The 25121-nt window shown below is 40.0% G+C and overlaps 1 protein-coding gene across 3 annotated transcripts in view; it reads right to left on the bottom strand.

Annotated features, from left to right (window-relative positions):
- Positions 1 to 25121, bottom strand: part of LOC135112130 (uncharacterized) — a 74782-nt gene that overhangs the window by 36105 nt on the left and 13556 nt on the right. Inside the window, exon 1 of one of the 3 annotated variants that reach the window (XM_064026150.1) lies at positions 22870 to 23251. The exons of the other annotated variants lie outside the window; for them this stretch is intronic. The gene's annotated coding sequence lies outside the window, so the exon portion shown is untranslated. Of the gene's footprint in view, positions 1 to 22869; positions 23252 to 25121 lie in introns of those variants that run through there. 3 annotated transcript variants of the gene reach the window in all.

Genomic DNA, 25121 nt, shown 5'->3' with positions numbered 1-25121 from the left:
GTTTACTGTTCCGACTCAAATACGTAAAGTGAAATTAGAATAAAAAAAAAAAAAAGAAAGACAGAGACAAGATAAGAAAAGAAAGGGAAAAAAATAATAACAGGAACATTACTGCTTCTCTAATAACAGTCATAGTAAAAGTGCTTGCCTTCCTTCTTTTTTATTCTTTTCTTTTCCTTACTTTTTTTCTTCCCTGTCGCTGCTAACAAGACACTCCCCTAAGACACTTTTTTTTTTTAATTCTCTTATTCCACTTTTTACTTAAGCATCTTTTTACAGCATTTAATTCTTTTGTATTTTATTTATTTATTTTATTTATTTTTTTTTTTAATCAGATGGTGAAATGGTTTATTGTTTATTTCTGCTTATTTTTGTGTGCATTTATGATCGTGTGTTCTGTGCTGTGTGTTAGTTCGTGCGTCTAAGGGATAGACCGTATTCTGGAACGCTTTGCTCTTTTACCACTATTATTTTCAAAGGCCACAGAGATGATTAGCCCGGTTCTCAAAAGTATTTATCCAGTTAATAATGCAGAAATCTTATTAACCTGTCACAAGAACGAAAAAAAAAAAAACTTTAAAAACTCGTGTAACTTCAACTAAAGCCTTTTGAAAGTAGTCGAGGTGCGGGCGAAGTGTCTCAGAATAGGGTCCACAAAATAAGAGAGAACCTCCTGTTCCTGTGAAAGAGGCGGAGGTGGGCATAGCAGTGAAGAGCTGTCCCTACAACACACTCTTGCACCCCGGTTTCTCTATTCAGTAGTCTGTTTACATTAGTCTGTATTCAAATGTACAGAAAATGACGAATTAACTTAATTATTTTCTCTCTCTGTTTAAATTCTTGTTCGTTTGTCCGTATCCCTCTTTTTCTATACATTTTCCTAGTTTTCATTAGTTTTCCTTTAACAAAAAAGGCGCCAACCGAACTAAGATTTTTTTTTTCTTCCTTTCCTGTCTTAATTCTTACTTATTCATCCTGGAGGTTAGCACAGTAGCAAGGCTCCCATCCAGGACACATGATACATCCTATCTTTTATCGCTACATCAGTCTTCCCTTAGTACAAAGATAACGACACGCAGAATGAAAAGATGCTGTTTTTTCATTATATTTTACAAAACCTGACTCTCTCATTTTCCAGTTCCTTTTCATTCCTCGACTTAATCTAACCCACCAGTCACTCATCCTACTCACAGCTGCAAAATTACTTATCTATTGCAACCCACTCACCTGTATTACCCCACTCTTCTCAGGAACTCTCTTTTTCTCCTTCTAACCCAATTATTTCTTTCCACGTCTTTCCCCTCTAAATCTGTATTCCTGTTTATTCTTGATTCTCTTTTCCTTTCGTAATCTCTCTCTGCTCCATACCCTTCCCTTCCTTCTGTTTCCTTTTTCTCTCCCTTCCCCTACTTTATATTTCCCTATTTCCCTTCCTTCCCCTCTCCCAACTTTTCCCTTCATAATCTCTTTGTCTCTCCTCTCCCTAAAAATCCTCCTTTTCTCCATGTTCTCTCCCTTTTACTTGCCTTCCCCTTCTTTCTCATACCCCTCATCCTCTATTCTACCCTCCCCACCCACCCTCCACTACAGCCTCTTCCTTTCCTCATCTTTATCCTTCTTCTTTCCTCTAATAGTGTTCCTCTCCTCCCTATCCTTATCTTTCATTCTTCCCTTTTCCTTCCTTCTGCTACTACTCCTCACTCCCCTCTTTCGTCTCCTCATTCTCTCCACTCTCCCAACATCCACTAACTTTCCCCATCTTTATCCTTCCACTTCCTCCCCTCCGTGTCCTCTCCTACTTGACTTTCCTCTCTCTCGTCTCTCCCCAGCCTTCCTCCATTAATTCCCCCCTCAGTCTAGTGCTTATGAAGGAGAGGTACAAGTCTTAACTCAGTTAGGGAAGTTGCGGTCATGCTCATGGGCAATCATTGGTCTGCCTGTCTGTCTGTCTGTCTGTGTGTCTGATTGTCTATATGTGTCTGTCTGTTTCTGTTTGTGTTTGTCTGCCTGCTAGTTTGTTTGTCTTTTGTAGGTTTGTTTCTCTTAGTTTGTTTTGTTTGTTTGTGTTTCTGTGTGTGTGTGTGTGTGTGTGTGTGTGTGTGTGTGTGTGTGTGTGTGTGTGTGTGTGTCCGTCATTACTTTTTTTCTATATTTCTATTTTTTTTTTCTTTAATGTTCTGTATAACCTTCTGTCTTTCTGTCCTTTTTTCCTTTCGTCTATTCTGTTTTCTCTCTCTCTCTCTCTCTCTCTCTCTCTCTCTCTCTCTCTCTCTCTCTCTCTCTCTCTCTCTCTCTCTCTCTCTCTCTCTCTCTCTCTCTCTCTCTCTCTCTCTTTCCCTCTCATTCACACTCACTCTTTCACTGTCACAAGCATTTACACGCATCAAAAGCCTTCCAATCCTTCCTCCGTGTCTATAATCACGAAAACACATCACCCACATCACCAATACCCAAAAATTATGCATTCAAACGATGAATACACAAAATTAAAACCCTTTCACTCGATTTCCAATGAATGAAAAAAAAAAAGAAAATCCTCTCGTAGCTTCAAACGCCAAAACTCTTTTTTATCTATATCGACAACTTAATATATATTTTTTGTAAAGGACGTGAGATGAGAGGAACAGGTGAGGTACAGGTGAGACATATGAGCAGCACCAAATTCCACGTAATGGGTCTTCCAGGTGAGCAAGGGAAGCGTGGGCAGGTAAGAGGAGGGTATGAAAGGTGTGGTGGGTCTTCCAGGTGAGCAAGGGAAGCGTGGGCAGGTAAGAGGAGGGTATGAAAGGTGTGGTGTGAGGGATGCTGATGTCACGTGTGGCTGTAAAGGCAAAAGATACAGGCATTACTTCTCGCTATTTGGTGGTGAAGGTGGTGGTGGTGGCGGTGGTGGTGCTGGTGGTGGTGGTGGTGGATGAGAAGAGGAAAACATGGAGGGGGTTTGAGAGAGAGAGAGAGAGAGAGAGAGAGAGAGAGAGAGAGAGAGAGAGAGAGAGAGAGAGAGAGAGAGAGAGAGAGAGAGAGAGAGAGAGAGAGAGAGATTAGTTGGATAAATTAATCATATTCTTCCTTTTTCTTACCAATGGAAGAGAGAGAGAGAGAGAGAGAGAGAGAGAGAGAGAGAGAGAGATTAGTTGGATAAATTAATCATATTCTTCCTTTTTCTTACCAATGGAAGAGAGAGAGAGAGAGAGAGAGAGAGAGAGAGAGAGAGAGAGAGAGAGAGAGAGAGCACGCACACTTCATGAATATATTTATCCCCCAACACGTGAACCAAGACAGATGAGATGCCTCTACTGGGGAAGGGCAACACGCATGCTTGGCAAACACATGCGGAGCAGCAGAAGGACTAAGTAAACATCTCTCCGTGGAATTGGACCAGAGCACGCGGCTGTTCGGCTGGCATAGAGATGACCAGTTTAAGTAATGATTTAGAAACAGAAATAGGTAGGAAGTCTCAGAGCTTACCAGTGAAAGAGGGATGAAAAAGTTAACCCTTTAAGCACTATGGGGGTGTATTGTCAACATTCACACCGTTGTCTTAAATCATTTGCAGGAATAGAAAGATGAAGAATATGACTTTAATTTAATCAGTGCTAAGCTGCAAAAGTACGTATTTTAAGAGACTGCGGTGCAAAAACTATTTATTTAAAAGTTGCGTATGATCATGGGAAAGATTAACTAGCATTGAAAGGATTAAGGATGATTACTACCGCGAAACTTCTAACCTGGTATAAAATTGAGTGATGTGTGTGTGTGTGTGTGTGTGTGTGTGTGTGTGTGTGTGTGTGTGTGTGTGTGTGTGTGTGTGTGTGTGTGTGTGTGTGTTCTTTTTACCTGAGCATTAACACTTTTTATGCTGTCAAAATAATACACTAGTTTTCCGTTTTTTTTTTTTTTCTTCGATGCATTTCTTATACCATATTAGTGCTTTCCCATTAGTGCATACCCCTTTCACTCCTTCACCCCTTTCACACTGGCAAGCTCTGGAACTCCCTATCTATTTCTGGTTTTATATTATCTAAACATTACACACATAAGCAACAGAATAACATGAAACTTCAAAAAGAACATAAGAACATATGAAAATGAGGTAGGATGCAAGAAGCCTTCATCCCTACACGTGGCAATTCCCTGTATTTCTAATCATCACCTTCACCCACACATCAGTCTGATCTTTCCATGCGATATGTAATTATTCCTGACACTAAAAATGACGTACAAAATTCTTATGAGCGTCTAAAAGAAAAAAAAAGGGATTTACAAGGATAGGTTTTCACAATTTCTAGCGATTATAATGTTTAGAGGTGCCCCTTGAACAAGATGAAATGTCTCAGCGTAATTAATGGAAGTTGTGTCAAGTAGCAGTGAAGGGGTTAAGCATCCCTAATGGTTCAGTACTAACAACCTAATTACTGAGTCTATTCCATTCGTCCACCACTCTATTTTAAACAACTTTTGACCTATACCTAGCTTCCTTCACTCCTTCATTCCTTTCACACAAGTAAATTCTGGAACTCTCTGCCTGTCTCTCTTTTTGTCATTATCGTTTAACATTACACACAGAGAAAATCAAATAGCATGAAATCATAAAACAAAAAAATTGTGTTCTTACGCTAAAATTTTTCACTATCTTGAGTCATTTACTTTAAATCTCTCTATCTCTCTCTCTCTCTCTCTCTCTCTCTCTCTCTCTCTCTCTCTCTCTCTCTCTCTCTCTCTCTCTCTCTCTCCTTTATTAACCTCATACTAAAAGACGCAGTAATGAAATCTCGACGCGGAATAAATGAACCAGATCAGATAGAGGCGTCCCCATACTCCGTTTTCTTTGCCGCCACTCCATATGGTGCGGCCCGTTTTTCCTTCTTATCTCAGGATCCAATTTCTACCTGAAAATACTCCCCGATCCTCCCTTATTGGCGTTCAAAAGATCCTTCCTCCTCTGAATGCTTAGTCTTGAGTCCCTCTCGTGTCCTTGTCCGTGAAGTTTTCTTTGAGATCTCCGCTTTTTAGTTCCCCGCCGACATCTAAGGACGCTTTTTCCTCTTCTTCTTTTCCTCCTTTTTTTTTTTTCCTTTTTTTATCTCTTCTGCTACTCGGGAATAGCGATATTTTTAGACTCCTTTCATATAACTCTTACTTAGGACTCCAGTTGCTCTTTCACATATTCAGTCACTCAGTCTCAGTCAGTCAGTCTCCCAGCCTCTCTCTCTCTCTCTCTCTCTCTCTCTCTCTCTCTCTCTCTGCATCGGCTCTCCAACCATTTCTTGTACAAGGAATTGCCATCATCGCTCCAACTCCGGCGGAAAGTGAAATGCTTGTAAAATGTTCAGTGTTCACTTAGCTCCTTGTGATGAAAGGGAGAGAGAGAGAACGAGAGAGAGAGAGAGAGAGAGAGAGAGAGAGAGAGAGAGAGAGAGAGAGAGAGAGAGAGAGAGAGAGAGAGAGAGAGAGAGAGAGAGAATATCCTCCTTTTAAGTAATACTGCGTGAATGTTTGGAAGATAAGAAGAGAGAGAGAGAGAGAGAGAGAGAGAGAGAGAGAGAGAGAGAGAGAGAGAGAGAGAGAGAGAGAGAGAGAGAGAGAGAGAGAAGTACGTTTGTCAGTCAGTCAGTCAGTCAGTCAGTCCCTCCGTCCGTCATTCATTCAGTCAAACAGTCATTCTCTCAGTCAGTCAGTCAGTCAGTCAGTCAGTCAGCCGGTCAGTCAGCCACCTAGTCATCCTACCAAACAGTCACTCAGTCATTCAGTCATTCAGTCCCTTAGTCAGTCAGTCAGTTAATCAGTCCTCCTCTGAGCCAGTCATTCAGTCAGTCAGCTATTCACCCGGTCAGTATACCAATGCAAAGTGATTAAAATTTGTCCCTTGAGGTATAATCTATTCGCCCTTTCTGTAAGTTTTCTTTGATGTGATATTTCCTGCTTTCTTTTGATCACTCGCAAACCGAAACACACATCTGGCCTTCACCTGAGTTTAACTTCCGTATGTGCGCGCGTGTGTGTGTGTGTGTGTGTGTGTGTGAGAGACAGAGAGCACACACACACACACACACACACACACACACACACATTCACAAACAGTCACACTGGCAATATTTTACGTTATAGTTGCTTCAATCTAATCATTGTCGTATGTTTGAGCGCATAAATCTCTGCTTGTTTTCCCAGCTCGGCTCACGCACCAGTTTTAATAAAGGTTCCGGGAATGGATTCTCAATAACTTCAATTCTATTTTGTCACGTAAAGGCTGGCGATCCACGTGCTGCTGCCCTTTGAAGTCAGAGAGAGAGAGAGAGAGAGAGAGAGAGAGAGAGAGAGAGAGAGAGAGAGAGAGAGAGAAATAGTGTGTGTCTGTGTTTGTGTGTGTGTGTGTGAAGCAGTGAAGGTAAGTGATTGGAAATGAATGATAGTACTGAGAAAGAGAGAGAGAGAGAGAGAGAGAGAGAGAGAGAGAGAGAGAGAGAGAGAGAGAGAGAGAGAGAGAGAGAGAGAGAGAGAAGTTTCAAGGCAGTACGTATTTCCATTTGATCCTTAACACTTTTTTTTTTTTTACATTTTTCACCCTTACTATTTTCACGCGCCTCGAAACCACTCCAAATACACGCCACTTATTATCAATAGCAACAAAGCATACGTACTTGAACTCTCCTGCATCTGTTTTCTATTCAAGGAGTTGCATTTGAACGGGCACTCTTATAATACCTATTTCTCCTCTTGACCAATCTTCCTGATATATATAAAAGAATAGGTAAGCTAATAAATATAAATAAAAAAAGCAAAAAAGAACGACCACAACAACAACAAGGACAGGAAGCATACAAATAAACAACTAAATAAATAAAAGACGAGAAATTCCTTATAAAAATTAATATTCCTTACCAGTTTCTCAGTCTTCCCACTTCCTTACATAGCTCTCCGCATCACACTGCCCTCCACGTATACATATACATACAGTGACAGATCAACGTATTCGTAATCTGCTTATGTATTCATTGCGAAATATACGTAACAGTAAATTGCTATATTGCGTAGCGAGGCGAAGAATTAATTAATTGTTTGTCTGGTTCATCATAGTTATCATTTAGGGAACAGGTGTTACTTAGGTGGTGGGGAGAGGGAGATGGAGGCGGTAGTGCAGGTGGTGGTAGTGGTAGATGTAGTAGTAGTTGTAGTGGTAGTGGTAGTGGTAGTAGTAGTAGTAGTAGTAGTAGTAGTAGTAGTAGTAGTAGTAGTAGTAGTAGTAGTAGTAGTAGGAATAGTAGTAATAGTAGTAGTAGTAATATAAATAATAGTAGTAGTAGTAGTAGTAGTAGTAGTAGTAGTAGTAGTAGTAGTAGTAGTAGTAGTAGTAGTAGCAGTAGTTGTTGTTGTTGTTGTTGTTGTTGTTGTTGTTGTTGTTGTTGTTGTTGTTGTTGTTGTTGTTGTTGTTTTCATTAATGTACGTAGGAACTGCCACGCGTAGGCCTATACTGGCTTCTTGCAGCTTCCATTACGTTGCGTTCTAGCGTGAGTGCGTGGCCGAAGACACGAGGCACCGGGGCGTTAGGAAGGTTAGCCGCGGCACACACACATCCCAACGCCAGCATCCGTCATACTTTCGGGAGATAAGAAGATAAGTGGAATTGGAAGAGCCGAGAAACACTAACCATTTGTCTTATTAACCCCGCGTTTGTTTCCCGGGAAGAAGAAGGAGCTTCGCAATGTGTATCCGTGTATCTGTGTATCCCTGGAACTCAACCCGGGACGAGGAAACGACGTGGCCATGGTAGTGTTTTAGTGGACATTCAAACACCTGAGAATTACCTGGTGGGGACGTGCTTACCTTGCCTTGCCTCCTCACTTACTGCTGCGGGTGTTGTGGCTGCGAGGACGGCAAAGATACTAGTGTCTTTTTTGTCTTCTCTCTCTCTCTCTCTCTCTCTCTCTCTCTCTCTCTCTCTCTCTCTCTCTCTCTCTCTCTCTCTCTCTCTCTCTCTCTCTTACGTTTTCTTCAAGTGTTTTATATCTAAATTTTGGACTTTTTTTTTGTTTTTCGTTTTGATATCGTTTTTAACACATTTATTTTATACAATTTCTTACTAAGATAGAAATGATGACGATAATAAGCAAGAATAATACAAGGAGAATAATGACAGATTTTTTTTTTTTTTCGTGTTTCTTTGCACGTCTTACATTTTTGCTCGGCTTTATATTTAAACTTTATTTTTTTTTTCTAGTCTGATAATGATGATAATAATAAGCAGGATTAATACAAAGACGATAATGACATTTCTTTTCCACGTGTATCTGTACGTGCTTCACATAGACTTTACACAAACTTTTTTTTTTTTTCATTTTAACGCCTTATCTTTTTTTTACTCATACAGTGATTTACACGTCCATATTTCAGGCACCTTGGTATGATAATGGTAATAATAAGCAAAAATAACCAATGAATTTTTCCTTTTTTTATTTTCATTTTGATACCTAATCGTTTTAACACATAATTTACAAATCTATACGATAAACCATACGTCTTTTAATACGATAATAATAATAATAGACAGGAACACTAACAAGATGATCTTAACAATAACAGCAATACAACAATAATCCATCTACCATACAGCAACGTGAAGAAAGACAAGGTGGGGGAAAAAAATTAAAGAAAGAAGGGAAAGAAATCTAGTCCCCTACTTTCTTTTCTGGAGCTCTTTAATTACAGTGGGAGTCTTTTAAAAGGTAGAGTGTACAGAGAAAAGTCAATTAGGAGAGAAATACAAACACCCAATAAGAAAAAAAAAAATGGGGGGAGGGGGGCAGGTGTACTGAAGTGAGGGGAAGGGAGAGAAGGCAGGGAGGGAAGGAGACGAAGGGAGGGATGGTGAGGGGAAAAGAAGGAAGGGGAGGGGGAGTTTTCATTGTTTCCACTCGAATCATTTAATCAAGTTAGGTTTCCTTGGGTTTCCTCTTAATGGAAAACAAACTGAGCTGAAACAACACCCGTGAAACAATGGTGGATATGTTACCTGCCGCACGCCACTCCAAAACCTCATAAATCACTGGAACCAGGCCACAAAACTCGTAAAATACAACTGGAATCAAGCCACAAAACTAATAAAAATGTAACCGGAACCGAACCACAAAACTCATGAATATATAACTGGAACCATGCCACAAAACTTATAAAAATGTAACTGGAACCACGTCACAAAACTCAGGAAAATGTATCTATAACCAAGCCACAAACTCATAGAGCATCACTGAACCCAAGCCATAACTCATGAAAATATAACTGGAATCGAACCGAAAATTCTAAAAGTAGTAACTGAAATCAAACCAAAAAACTCAAAAAATATTACTGGAAACAAGCCACAAAACTCACAAAAAATATAACTAGAACCAAACCAAGAATTCTTTAAGTATTGCAGGAACCAAGTCAAAAACTCTAAAAATATTACTAGACCAAGCCAAAAAATCTAAATATATAACTGGAACCCAATCAGAAACCCATGAAGTATTACTGGAACCTAACCACAGAATTTTTAAGCAGAGATATAACTGAGGGAATCAAAATTTCATTATATCAACTACAAAAGGAAACTCCAACTGGGAAACCGAACCAAAAACTCAAAAAAAAAAATGCAAAACCAAACCAAAAAATTATGAAATACAAATGACGAAATCCTAAAAGAAAAGGAAATCTAGAAAAAAAAAAAAAAAAGGTTATTCTAAGCCAAAACTATTAAAGAAAGAATAACTTGTTGCGCGCCATTAAAAAAAAAAAAAAACCCGACGAATGAAAATAAAACAGCAAGAAAATACAGTTGACGAAATCCTTAAAGTGAAAAGAATAAAGAAAATAACAATTCCAAACCAAAACGATAAAGAAAAAACTGACACCCAACTCAAAACAGAATAAAAACAGTAATAAAAAATAAACAAAAAAAAAACAAAATAAAAAAAATCACACAACTAAAAGACCTCGGATAAAAAAAAATAAAAACAAATGAAAAAAAGTACAAAATAAAGAAACTTCGTAAAAGGCAACTCTGTAAAGTTCAAGAGAAAGAGAAGGAAAAGAGAGAAGAGAAGGAAGAGAGAGAGGGAAGAGAAGAAAGGGAGGGAAGAGAAGAAAGTCTCGATAGTCCTTGAACTGGGAGAAGATAGCGAGGTTCACTTCACACTATTACTTATTAACTTAACCGTAGATAGCTGCCTCCTCTCCATGCTACAATTCCCCGGCGGAGAGAAAGGGAGGTGGTGGTGGTGGTGGTGGTGGTGGTGGAGAATGAGGAAAAGGAGGAGGAGGAGGAGGAGGAGGAGGAGGAGGAGGAGGAGGAGGAGGAGGAGGAGGAGGAGGGGGAGGAGCAGGAGGTGGAGGAGGTGGAGAAGAAGAAGAAGAAGAAGAAGAAGAAGAAGAAGAAGAAGAAGAAGAAGAAGAAGAAGAAGGAACAACAACAACAACAACAACAACGAAGACGACGACGACGACGACGAAGAAAACCCAGAGAGAGAGAGAGAGAGAGAGAGAGAGAGAGAGAGAGAGAGAGAGAGAGAGAGAGAGAGAGAGAGAGAGAGAGAGAGAGAGAGAGAGAGAGAGAGAGAGAGAGAGAGAGAGAGAGAGAGAGAGAGAGAGAGAGAGAGAGAGAGAGAGAGAGAGAGATAACCAAACACAACACACCTTACACGCACGAAACCCGGAAAAAAAGAAAAAAGAAAAAAAGGAAAAAATTGACGAAAAAAAAAAAAGAGATGGAGACAGAAACTACCTTGCCCCTCCTCCTCCTCCTCCTCCTCCTCCTCCTCCCCCTGCTCCTCCTCCTAGACAACCTTATGGAGAACCGGCGCCGTGATATCCCTGGGCGGTGATAATCCTGCACCGTTTCTACGTTCGGAGGATTTTCCCGATAAGCGTAGATCATCCTGGGAGAAAATTGGCTCCTCCTCCGACTGTGAAATTCCTGAAGGTCCGACGCCGCACTGGTATAGGGCAGAGAGAGAGAGAGAGAGAGAGAGAGAGAGAGAGAGAGAGAGAGAGAGAGAGAGAGAGAGAGAGAGAGAGAGAGAGAGAGTGAAGTAGGTGGATAGATAAGAGGAAGGAAAATAGAAAGAAATGTTTAGATTCGGTCGTTAAGTTAGTAATCTTCAGAGAGAGAGAGAGAGAGAGAGAGAGAGAGAGAGAGAGAGAGAGAGAGAGAGAGAGAGAGAGAAACGTTCACTGGGATGAAATTACTCACTCTTAATCGGGAGAGAGAGAGAGAGAGAGAGAGAGAGAGAGAGAGAGAGAGAGAGAGAGAGAGAGAGAGAGAGAGAGAGAGAGAGAGAGAGAGAGAGAGAGAGAGAGAGAGAGAAATACAAGTCATCCTCCTTCTCTTCCTCCTCCTCCTCCTCCTCCTCCTCCTCCTCTTCCTCCTGCCTTACATCGCAACCTACAACAAATTTTCCTTGTTAATACTAATAGCTTACATATAGTCATGAAACGAGTACGGATATGTATGTGCTTATATATGTGTCTGTATATATGCCTGTGAGTGTATGTTTGTGTCTCTGTCTCAATCCCGCCGTGCAATGTTTAAAATCCCTCAACCAACATGAAGGAGCACGAAAAACATCTTAATTTGTTCCTCCTATGAGTGAAGAGCGAGAATGCCAAAGAGTACCTGACAAGATTCATGAAGAGAGAGTTAAGCCTTCGCACGTGAGCTTAGCATGGCAACGAAGGGATAGAGAGGGACTTCCTTCAGCCATAGTACGTGTTAGAGAGAGAGAGAGAAGGGGAAGGGGGAAAAGGTGAGTATGAATAAGGATGAATAAAGAAAAAATGATAAGAAAAAAATGAAATGAAGGAAGGGGAAGGAAATGAAGAGAGAGAGAGAGAGAGAGAGAGAGAGAGAGAGAGAGAGAGAGAGAGAGAGAGAGAGAGAGAGAGAGAGAGAGAGAGAGAGAGAGGAGGGGGTGAGCCAGAGGGGAAGGTGCGTACGAATAAGAGTGAATAAAGGAGGAAGGATAAGGAAAAATGAAGAAATGAAGGAAAGAGAAAGAAGATGAAAGAGAGCTAGAGAGAGAGAGAGAGAGAGAGAGAGAGAGAGAGAGAGAGAGAGAGAGAGAGAGAGAGAGAGAGAGAGAGAGAGAGAGAGAGAGAGAGAGAGTTGGGAAAAATACGGAACAAAGATGAAATAGAAGGAAAGAAAATAAAGAAATGTAAATAGGAAAATGAAGGAAGATAAAAGACAGAGAGAGACGAAGGAGAGGGGAAGAATTTACGAACAAAATAAGAATAAAAGAGAAAAGAAAGGGGAATAAAAAGAAGGAATGAAGGAAGGAAGAGAAAAGATGTAGAAGAATTAGAGAAGAGAGAGGAAGGTAAAAAAAAAGAGAAAAATGAAAAACTGGAAAACTGCAGGAAGGAAAAGGAAGAAAAAATGAGAGAGAGAGAGAGAGAGAGAGAGAGAGAGAGAGAGAGAGAGAGAGAGAGAGAGAGAGAGAGAGAGAGAGAGAGAGAGAGAGAGAGCATTTCTTCGTGACTATTTTCCACCAGGCCATCTTGAAACTTTTAATCCTTCTAAATTTTTATATATATTTCATGTTTATTCCGTATTGCTACAGATTACTTAAGAATTATTGCCTACACGTGTTCCAGTTTGTTTTTATTATGTTTTATTTAGTCTTGCTTTCATAACATATTTTTCTTTAGTTTTATCTTTTTTTTTATTTTCTCGTGTATCTACTTTGTAAATAGTAGTAGTAGTAGTAGTAATAGTAGTAGTAGTAGTAGTAGTAGTAGTAGTAGTAGTAGTAGTATCATTATCATCATTACGTTATCATTATCATTATTTGCTCCTCTAACATACAAAACCTGACAATGAAATAGATAACTGTTTCTGTATATATTACGCTCAACTCCTCCTCTTTCTCCTCCTCCTCCTCCTCCTCCTCTCCTCCATTACCTCCCTTTGCAGTCTCAGTACATTCTGTAGAGTGTGAGAAAAGCTTTAACTCTCCGAAAATCACACTCTATTTTACATCTCCCTCAATTTTCAAACACCTGCAACTTTCCACTCTCCCATTTTTGCGTTGCGTGTCTGTCGTCATCTTTGTATGGTGCTCTCATTTGCTCTTCTTTTCCACGTAGTTCTTTTTTTTTCGCCTCTCCTTTTGATGAATGGTGGGCGTCATTTGTCCTTTGATGCTGCGGCGCCGTGTCCTGTTTTACTCAATCAGTCAGTCAGTCAATACCAGCCTCGCCCTTCTGTCTCCATTACTCTACGGGGCTTTTATTTTTATTTTTTTTCTGTATCTCTCTCTCATCTCAACTCCCTTCCACTATGGCACTTGTCGTCGCTGTTCTTGATGTGTCGTGTGGTGTCGTGTCATCTTCCTCTTGGCCTTATTGTCGTGTTAAAAGGTTCATTTCAGCAGTCACTTCACTCGTACAGATCTCATATTCTTTGCTACTTTCTTAAGGTTTTCTTTTTATTTTAGTCCACCCAGTAACTCATATTCTTTATCTTTTTCTTTTAACTTCAGTCATTTCACATCGTAACCCATATCCTTTTCTATTTTCTTTCTCATCTTTTATTTTACTCTCACGTGTATTCGTTAAATATCAAGTCTATAAATTTTCTTTCCTCTTTCTTGTATTTCTTAATTTATCATTTTTTTTTTTTTGGGGGGGGGTGGAGAGAAGACTGCTTTGTGAATTTGTACTGTTTTTCTTCCTTACTCATTTCTTTTTCTTTCCGGTGTTCATTTGTCACATATTCGTACTGTAAACACCTCTTTAATTTCCTCCTCCTTCATTTTTTATTTTTTCATCTAACATGATTTTCCGGTGCCTCACAAACGCAAAGTTCTCATTTTCTCATTTTCCCATTCCTTTCTCACACACGACATTCGCTATTTACTCCTGCCGCACACCTCCTCACTTCCCTCCTCCTTTATTTCCTCCTTCACTCAACCACCACTTTTCTCCGCGTCACGACTCATATTTATTTACTTTCCGCTCCTTCCCTCGCTCCTCAGCCGCAGTGGAGGAGAGAATGACACGTTTATGGCGGAGATCTGTCCTCCTGAACACGCCAGCCTCGTCCAAACCTCCCGTGACAAGCTTGACTTATGGTTCAATACTGAGGTTACCGCGCCGCCTTTTCCTCTTGGCTGGGAAACCGTCGCGAGGAGGAGTGACATATGCCCCTTCAGACGGACCTTTCGCATCCCTTCACCTTCTTGTCAGGCGTGAGAGAATGGAGTTTCTTTGCGTCCGGGTGGAAGAGAGACACAAAGAGGAACAGAGACACAAACCCTTGTTCAGAAACGCTTTGCTTTCTCATCACGATTATTCTGAAAGGCCACAGAGATGATTAGCCGGGTTTTCAAGAGTGTTTCCCTTGTTAATAATGTAGAAATTTTGGTTATCTGTCACTAGAACCATAAAAATAGCCTTAAAAAATCCGTGTCATTTCTAGAGCCCCTACTATTTTCAAAGGTCACAGACATGATTATCCGGGTTCTCAAGAGTGCTTTTCCTGTTAATAATATAAAAATCTTGTTAATCTGTCATTACAACCGCATAAAAAGACTTAAAAATCAGTATTCGTCCAACCATCTCCTTTAGAAACCAGTCGGGGTGCATGCAGAAGTGTTTCGGAATATGGCCCACGGAGAGGCATGCACAGAAAGGCACAGACGTTCTTCCTGGCTGCTTCGTCAAGTGGCTCGCCCACAAAAACACGACGTGAGTGCGCATAAATTGAGTTTCCATGATAAACCCTCGGTGCAATATTGAGAAGACAGTTCTGCGACCCGCTCTCCAGGACGCTTAGTCAAACGCGCGGAGGAATGCAATAAATACTGAGGGAGATGATGATAAAAGAGGGAAGAAAGAGACAGTTGGAAGTTTTTCCCTCTCGGGCTCCAGTTTGGTGGGTTATTGAGCAACATTAATAGTTTATATGACCATAACCCTTTATCCCTCTGCTTTACGATCCGCAGCTCCTTCCCTCGCCTACTTCGAGATGACACACACACACACACACACACACACACACACACACAGAGCAATAATGATAGTGGTTGTATTTTATTGACCACAGTTATACAATCAAATTAACCACAAAATATAAAACTCAAAAAGCGTAAAAATACTGCAGTCCACGCTTGTAGCATCAATTGAAATATGAATACTTGATTTGAGATTACTTAAATAAGCAATAAAATCTGAATTAATGTGAACTCTAATATAAACATTCTTCAATAAACTGTGACCTTGTAAAATAATAAAAAACGCACTTTTAAAAGACCACAAACACACACACACACACTGCAAACAACAAGTCGTAATGACAACACCACTATGAGCAATACGATCTTAGTGATTCGCTCCTTTTATTCATTCATTTCACGGAATCTTGTTGACTCCAATGAAATACACCCCCCCCCCTCCACCTTACCTTTAATTCGGAAAACTATTACCTGTTAACTCAGGAAATGTCCCGTGCTGGTCAACTCCCCTTTTGCAGTCTCCTTACTCTGTTGTGTTCTTGTAATCACTTTCTTCTAAGGATATACCATCTGTAGTGTTCTGGGGCTTACGCGTGGTGGCTTACAAGAAGAAGAAGAAGAAGAAGCAAAACAAGAAGAACGAGGAAGAGGATGAGGAGGAAGAAAAAAAAGTACGTAAACAAGGAAAAGGAAGAAGAAAATAACGAAAAAGTAGCAAATGAAAACGAAAGAAGAATTCAGCAACTCCCCATTTCGTTAGTTCACGAGGGCTCCATTCCCGCAAAAGACACTCCATTGAACTGAGACAGGAGGCGACCAAGGCAGACCGACGGGAGGGAGGGATGAAGGGAGGAGGAGCGAGCAACACGATAGATACTAAACAAGAAAGATCGAGTCGCAGGAATTGTAACACGGCGTCCCACAGTCACAGTATATCCACCTATCCATTCACTCCACTGACACAACGGACCAGGTTCTGAAACACTTATTCGCCTTCGGTTACTTTCAAAAGCTTCTATGTAGTTCAAGTGACACGGATTTTTAAGGGTTTTTTTTTTCATTTTCTATGGGTGTAGTGACAGATCAACAAAATTTCTACAATATTGTCAGAAGAAACACTCGTGAGAACTTGGCTAGTCATGTGTGGCCTTTGAAAGTACCGGTGGTGAAGCAACACGGGTTTTTAAGGATGTTTTTATGAATGTACTGACAGGTTAATTGGAAACATTCTTAAGAACCCAGCTAGTCATCTCTGTAGCCTTTAAAAATACCGGTAGTGAAGCAGCAAGGGTTTTTTAAGGATTTTTTTTTTTTTTTTTAAGATTGTAGTAACAGACCAACTAGATTTCTACAAAATTATCAGGAGAAACATTCGTAAGAACCCAGCTAGTCATCTCTGGCCTTTACAAATAATGGTGGTGAAGCAACATGGGGTTCTTAAGGATGTTTTTATGATTGTAGTAACAGATCAACTAAATTTCTACAATATTACCAGGAGAAACACTCGTAAGAACCAGGCTAGTCATCTCTGTGGTCTTTAAAAATAATGGTGGTGAAGCAACACGGGCTCTTTAAGGATGTTTTTATAATCGTAGTAACAGATCAACTAGATTTCTACAATATTACCAGAAGAAACACTCGTAAAAACCCGGCTAGTCATTTCTGTGGCCTTTGAAAATAGTCGTGGTGAGAGACACAGAGAGCAGTGTTTGTGTATACGGGCCAGGGCATCGCATTTTACGCTTCCAACAGATGACGCTCGTATCTGTCGCCGATGGGAGAGGAAAGGAGTATATACTATTAGCTGCATTTCATCATATTCCCTTCCTTGCTGGTGGGAGGAGCAGGAAGCGTATCCTTGGCCTGCCTGTGAGGAATGAGCCGCCCGTGGAGAGCAACATTAGACCGCCCACAGCCCGCACGGGTTGTAAAGCGTGAAGAATATGGAAAATACTATAACTCTTCGGTAATATTAGATGACCCTGCATTCCCTTGAGTTACGAGTATAAAGTGCAAAAAAAGAATGTGGTAAATACTATAATCATGCCACGGAGTAACTTAACCCTTTGACTGCCACTTGGTACACCTTTGCCTAATTACCAATCACTCTTTACTTGTTCTACAGCCACGTCCAATCTCTGAACTGGGAGGAAATTGCAAAATGTCTTCTTTTTCATTGCTGACTTTCTTGTAAATGCTTGTAAAAACTTCACGCATTGTCTCTGATGCTGTTAATTGTTTCGTGTCGTAGAGAAAGGGTTAAGGCTATCGATCGTAAATTATAAGACAAAAAATATCAAAAAAAATACTATCAAGTAATATTAGCCAGTCCACCAATCATTTATGAGTCTTGAAGCGCAATGAATTAACAAGGTATTTTCACTCTTCCATGGATAATAACATAAGACGGAAATAAACGCAGAAAATGATAGAAGCTGAAAGAAAAAAAGGTAGTCATCGTGAAAGAAGTAACAGAGAAAGCAAAGAAGGAAGAAGAAGAATTAAAGAAGGAGGAGTAGGTCAGAGGAAAAGAAATTACAAAAATACACAGACAAAGTAATCGAAGAAAAAAAAAAGAGGAAGAAAAACAAAAAGACGAGAAGGCTAGGGAAAAAAGAACAAGAGAAATACACAAAGTAATGGAGAAGAGACGAAAGAAGGAAGATAGGGAAAAGGAGGAGCAGGTTATGGGAAAAGAAACAACAAAAATACAGACAAATTAATCGAGGACAGAGAGGAAAAGGAGGAAACGAAAATACATACACAGATAAAGTAATGGAGAAGAAAGAAAAGAAGGAAGGAGAACAAAAGGACGAGAAGGTTAGGAGAAAAAGCAAAAACATACCAAGCAATCGAGGAAACAGAGAAAAAAGAAGAAAAGACACAATAAAAACACACAGAAAGTAATCGAGGAAAGAGAAAAAAAAAGAGGAAGAAAAGAAATAATAAAAATGCACACAAAGTAATTGAGGGGAGAGAGAAAAAATTAATAGGAAAAAAATGACAAAAATACACAAAAAATAATCGAGAAAAGAGAAAAAAGGAAGATGAAGAAAAAAAGAAATAACAAAAATGCACAAAAAGTAAATGGGAAGAGAGAAAAAAGAATGAAAGAAGAAGAAGAAGAAGAAGAAGAAGAAGAAGAAGAAGAAAAAGAAGAAGAAGAAGAAGAAGAAGCAGAAGAGAGAAAATAACAAAAATACACATAAAGTAATCGAGGAGAGAGAAAAAAAGGAACAAGAAGAAGAAGAAGAAATAACAAAAATATACACAAAGGAATCAAGGAGACAAAACAGAACGAAGAAGAAGAAAAGGAGGTTAGGCGGAAAAGAAATGGCGAGGCTGGAGGAATTAGGCTCAACTAAGGCTACGAAAGACAAAGAAGGAACAAAAACACAAGACATGACTGGCACTATCAATACAGAAACAGAGACACTGACAAGACGAAGGGACGCGAGGGAAGTAACAGAGGAGAGACAAAGAGACAATGAGCTGAATCTTGTCTAATTTGAAGAGGCTCTAGTGGAAATTACTGGGGATTTTTCAAGGTTTTTCGTGAGTTTAGTGATTGTTTAATGAGTTTCCTGCGTCGTCAGTGGGAAAAGCATCAATGAAATCAATGCTAGTCGTCTCTGTAGCTTTTGAAAATAATGTTTATAAGAAGCCGCGACGTGCCAAAATGCAGATGTATAATTTTATAATAAGAAGTAACTTACGACATCCGTGCAGTCACTTGTGATTTCAAAAGTACAGAAAACAAGCAAAATGTTATCATTCCTCCGTGGAAAATAACAAAAACATCCAAGTAATCATTTATGGGTTAACATTAAAAAAGCAAGTAAAATGTTATCATGCTCACGTGGAAAATACCAGAAAGCATCCAAGCAATCATCTATGAGCTTCAGACCACAAAAGAAAACAAGTTAAATATTAAAATTCTTCAGTGAAATAAACAAAAAAACCTAAGAATCACTTATGACATAACTTATTGTAAAGTTCAAAAAGATATTTTCTTTTCACGGAAAGTAAAAAAAACACAAATCATATATATACATATATATATATATATATATATATATATATATATATATATATATATATATATATATATATATATATATATATATATATATATATATATATATATATATATATATACAAGCAAAATGCTACAATTCTACGTGAAAAGTAACAGAAAGCAATCCAGGAATCACGTATGATTTATAAGACGCAAAAATAAAATAAATAAATAAACAAGCAGGACAATAAAACTGACAAAAAAGGTAAAAAAAACTGTCAACATTCGCGCTTAATCCATGATAAAATAGAGACAGACAGGGAGATGGCGACGCCTGCTTTAGGGAAGGAGTTCAATAAGTGCTGACGAGACAATACCGCAGCCGTGGAGGAGGTGCAGCCCGATCCCTTCCCTCGTTACCTCACTGTGGCTCAGAACCAAATGATCTTAGAGTCTCCAGGGACGCCGCGCCTCGCCTCAAATGGAACTATTGCCCGCTTAATGCATTACGGTTCCTTGTTTTAAAGAAACTCCACCAATTTAATAACAGAGGAAGGGATGAATGTTAATGCCTGCACAGAATACATTACAAGATCCTGCCGTGAGATGAATGCACGCCAGAGATAACCTGGAATGAAGACGACGGTGAAGTAAAGCAATAGAAACGCAGCGGGAAGACCGGATTTAATTGCGTATGTTGCAGTCAGTTTGTGTAATCAGATTCCATGTAATCCTTGACAGTTTTTGGTTCTTTAGTTAAATATTATTGTTTTGTTTTCTTTGTTTTCTAAGGGGCGGGGGGCAATTGCACTAAATGCCTCAGTAGAAACAAAGCAGAAAAAGGGGATTTCATTGTGCATGTTGCAGTTTGTTTGTGCAATCAGGTTCCATGTAATCCTTGACAGTTTTTAGTTCCTTAGTTAAATATTATAGTTTTTTTTTTTTTTTTGTGTGTGTGTGTGTGTGGATGAAGGGCGATCTCACGAAATGCCTCAGTAGAAACGCAGCGGGAAAACCGGATTTAATGCATATGTTACAGTCAGTTTGTGTAATCAGATTCCATGTAATCCTTGAGTCTTTAGTTCCTCTGGTAATTACTACACTTTTTTTTTCGAGTTCCAAGAAATGCCTCAATAGCAATGCAGCGGGAAAAGCAGATTTGATTGCACATGCTGCAGTCAGTTTGTCTAAGTAAATTTCATGTAATTATTGAGAGTTTTTAATTCTTTAAGTGAATTCTATATTTTGTTTTCTTTGGTGCTGAGTTTCACGAAATGCTTCAATAGAAATGCAACAAGAAAACGGGATTCAATTACGCAAGTTGTAGTCACTTTGTGTAATCAGATTTCGTGTAATCCTCAAGAGTTTTTTTTTTTTTTTTTTAAGTTCCTCTGGTAATTACTAACCGCTTCTTTTTGGGGGAGAGTTTTACGAAATGCCTCAAATTGCTAAGGATTGCAGAATTCTCTTTTTTTTTCAGTGTTCTCCAGAATAATGTTATTAAAAAGTGTGTGAAGTTTTCGTATTAAGTCCACTTGATCGTTCTGTACTTGACAAGCATAGATCAGGGAAAGAGAGAGAGAGAGAGAGAGAGAGAGAGAGAGAGAGAGAGAGAGAGAGAGAGAGAGAGAGAGAGAGAGAGACGAGCACACACACACACACACACACACACACACACACACATACCAATACACAGCGCAGTTACTCAGTATAACCCAAATTTATACACATGTTGACACCAATTTGAACGCTATGGACTATCCCTCGTTCGTATCAATAGCATCGGGGTCCCAAAGCTGCGCCCACACAACCCAGGACTTCGGAAACACATCAGAGCCAGCGGGAGTCCTCACTTAGGTCCTCCCTTAGGTTCTCACTTGGGTATTCATTCAAGCTCCCACCACTTACATGAAAATATTACTGACCATAGCGTGTGTGTATTGGTGGAATGTCGTGGTGATGGTGGTGGTGGTGGTGGTGGTGGTGGTGGTGATAGGAGGAGGACGTGTAAGAGTAAATATTGTTGTAGTATGTAGTAGTAGTAGTAGAAACAAAAGCACAAAAAACAACAAACAAGCAAATGCGTAAAAATAAAAAGATAAAAAAAAGAAAAACAAGAACAAAATACACCTTTTGTAATAACCAACCATAACAAAAAAACAAAAACAACAAAAACAAAACAAAAGTACCACAAAAATAATAATCTAAAAAAATTCAAAAAAACAAAAAATACTGAGTACATTACATTTTCTCCCTCTCTCTCTTTCTCTCTCTCGCGCCCCAGCAGGATATACAAGGAAAGGCGGAGAAACACCCCCGAGTGAGGACGCGGCGATGGTCCTTTGCATGTAAACTGTGGCGTGGCGCGGTTTCAAAGCCAACGAGAAGTGTGCGGGTGTGACGGAGGGAAGGAGCCTTTGTCACGCGTGGTTAGGCGTCCCAGTAGTTTGCATAAATATGTGTGCCACAGTTTCTCGTCTGCTTCACTTTATTCATTTTTTTCTTTTTCTTTATCTATTTTTTCTTTTTCTTTTTTTTCTTTTTTCTCAGTTTCCTTCTTCTACTTCTTCTTCTTCTCCTTCTTCTTCTTCCTCTTCTTCTTCTTCTGTGTGCTATATTTGGGAATGATAATGGTAGGCAGGATAAATGAAAAAAAAAAGAGAGAGAGAGAGAGAGAGAGAGAGAGGGGTGAAAATAAGTAGGGGTGATGAAAGTTGGTTAAAAAATTTTTGTTGTCAACTCTCTCTCTCTCTCTCTCTCTCTCTCTCTCTCTCTCTCTCTCTCATCCCTATCCCTAAAACCGCTCTAATATTTCCTTAATTTCGAAGTTCCCTATTGAATCTACGCTAACTACCTGAAAACCAGACAACTGAGTCTATTCCAGTCATTTACCACATCACAGGACAAAATTCCATGTGAAACTTTTGATACTTTTTTAAAAGCTCCCAATTGAGTCTATACTAACTACCAGATAACTGAGTCTATTCTAGCCACCTACCACACTATTAGAGAACAAAACTCTCATCTCCCACCTCAAAAATATGTAAACAAGAAGGAAAAAAGGAAAAAATATAAAAAACCACATTTAAAACTTGTATAATTAACACCTAAAAACCAAACACGAAAAATTTTTCGTATATAATCAAATCTATCTGAAGAATGAATAAAGAAAACAGGAAAAAAATAATTAAAAACACTAAAAAGAAAAAAAAATAATTAAAACATGAAAGAAAACGCAAAGAAAACGAGATGAGAAGAGAAGAATGCACTGCCAGCGACTTCGAAGGTTCAGTGTATCGACCTCGCCATGACACACTTCACTTGAGTTCGAATCACTTCCCGAACACTATTATCGGCCGAGCCACCCCCGCCCCGCAATATGAAGCCCCAATTACAGGCCTCATTTCAGCGGCTCTTGTGGTAAAACTGATAAAGTGACGAGGTTTTGCCGAGGAGGTGGTGAAGTCTTTTTCACTCTCTCTCTCTCTCTCTCTCTCTCTCTCTCTCTCTCTTCAGTCATTTTTCTTTTTTTCTCTCAAACAGTGAAAGGTGTATGATTTTTTTCTTTGTGTGTGTGTGTGTACTCTTAAGATGTATGTAAGAAAAAACGTTCACACACAACACACACACACACACACACACAGAGAGAGAGAGAGAGAGAGAGAGAGAGAGAGAGAGAGAGAGAGAGAGAGAGAGAGAGAGAGTTATCTACTGAATTTAACCAAGAAGAAAGAGGAGGAGGAGGAGGAGATGACAGCAATAAAACAGCCAGCACCACCACCAACATCACCACTAACATCACCACCACAAGAACAACCAAGCCATGCCAACGTTCAGCCAACAGGTGTGATTCTCTTCACGACACTCACCTGAATGAGAGGCGATATTACTTCCCGACCATTAGTACGCTTCCTCTTGAGCCCCGCGGAGACATGAAGGAGGCAAGGGAGCAGAGGAAATAGAGAAAGCAGATCATAACACGCCCATCACTGTCAATATTAACTCTAAGTCACCTGTTTCTATCGTTAATTCGCTTTCAAAGTTACGAAGTTCGGGTTATATGCTTTGCCTATTTGGTTATGTTCATTTTTTCTTCATTTTTTAATCCATGTGAGACCCGCTTCGGTGTTCAGCCCCACAGCACGAGCGAGGGTGCGTGGTGAGTGCGATGCTGTGGGTGTCAATGGGACCTATAGAGCTACGCACATCCTCTCGTCCCGCTGGCTGCTACACTACTGACGAGTGATCTCCCTCCTCGTGCGTTTATAAGAGAGCAGTAGCAAGGGACGAGTCTATTTCCCTCTGTTTCCCTACAGCGGAGTATCATACGTAACTATAGAGCAGAAAAAGAAGTAAAACGTATAAAAATGTTCACTTTTGAAAATATACTACAAAGAATATTTCACTTTTCTTTTCTTTTATCTCTTTCACGGTAAGATCAAATTCGAATGTAGGCTCTGCTTTGTTTGTATGTGATGTTTTTTTTCTTCTTTTCTTTCTTTTTTTCTCGTCGGGTGCTTTGATGAATATTTTATGTTGCCTTCTTTTTCTGAATCGCTTTCATTAATTTCTTTGTTTTCCGGGTACACTACACCGATAGGGCATAATAGCAACCTCTCTCTCTCTCTCTCTCTCTCTCTCTCTCTCTCTCTCTCTCTCTCTCTCTCTCTCTCCTATACAATACAAATTATCCTTGTTTGTCAAGTTTGTAACTTTTTTTTTTCAGGAAGTCTTGGAGAGACTACATTGTGGAAGCTGTGCTCCATACTTTGTTCAAAGCCTGAGCATAATTTCTCTCTCTCTCTCTCTCTCTCTCTCTCTCTCTCTCTCTCTCTCTAGCCGGGTGGAGTCACCTTGTCGCGGTGACGGGGCTTGAGGCGTAGTCGGAGGTGCCACCTTCTTTGATGGCTCGCTTGTCACTGGAGGGTTCGGTGCCCTTCTGCTCCGTGAACCAAGCCCTCCTCCTTTGGCGCCATATGACCGCGATGTGGCGGTGCTTTCCTTTTTTTTTTTTCTTCTTCTTCTTCTCTCTCTCTCTCTCTCTCTCTCTCTCTCTCTCTCTCTCTCTCTCTCTCTCTCTCTCTTTATTCATGTAATGGCACAAAACGTGACGTGCTGTTCTCCTGGCTACCTTTCTCAGATTAAAGGGAATGTAAAAGGATTCTCTATAATTCTAATCTAAAATTATACACATGAAATAAAGATATATAAATACTTTGCATGATAATATAAATCCCAATACTGGCAACTTCATTCTTGACACTTGGTAAGGGAGGACAGGGAGGAGGAAGAATAAGGAGGAAGAGAGATAAACGTAAATTTAGAAATCATAGCTCTCTCTCTCTCTCTCTCTCTCTCTCTCTCTCTCTCTCTCTCTCTCTCTCTCTCTCTCTCTCTCTCTCTCTCTCTCTCTCCTTTTGAATCAGGGCCGGTCGCGAGGTAGTCGTCGGAATATTGCAAACTGAGCGGCAATGGTCCTCTGCTTTACAGGAAACGCGTTGCCGACGGTGACAGCTGCGAGGGTCATATATATACACACACGCAACTCTCCCGGGAGTGAAATTGAGTGCCGTCACGCTGAAGGATTAGAGCAGAGTGCGTGAGGGAGCCCCGCCACCCACCCTCACCACACTGCACGGCGCTACATAGGCCCGTGCTGAGAAACACTTCTGCGCCGCACCTCTACTACTTTCAAAACAGTCTAGTTGAAGTTACAAAGGTTTTTAAGGTTTTTTTTATGATTTTAGTGACAGTTTAATAAGATTTCTACGTTGTTAACAGGGGAAACACTCCTGGGAGCTCGGCCAATCATCTCAGTGGCCTTGGAAAATAGTCGTGGTGAGAGAGCGAAGCGTTTCAGAATACGGGCCATAGACACTCCGGCACAGCCTCTCCTCCTCCTCCGCCCTTTCACTTGTGCGGCATCGCGGTAACACCTCATCGATTTCTCGTGTATTTTCAAAGGTTATAATCTCTCGCAGGAAGCATTTGAGTATTTGCTAAGGCCACAAAGATTAATTGGCGGTTTTTTCTTCCCCCGCTCGAAGTGGTAAAAGGCACCTCACTGCTTTCTCGTGTATTGAGTATTTGCAAAGTCCATAAAGATCAATCGTTGAGTTCT

This window comes from Scylla paramamosain, chromosome 23 (assembly GCF_035594125.1).
Source record: "Scylla paramamosain isolate STU-SP2022 chromosome 23, ASM3559412v1, whole genome shotgun sequence".
Lineage (NCBI taxonomy): Eukaryota > Metazoa > Arthropoda > Malacostraca > Decapoda > Portunidae > Scylla > Scylla paramamosain.
Note: the sequence above shows the minus strand (reverse complement) of the source record. Positions and strands in the feature narration are given on the sequence as shown.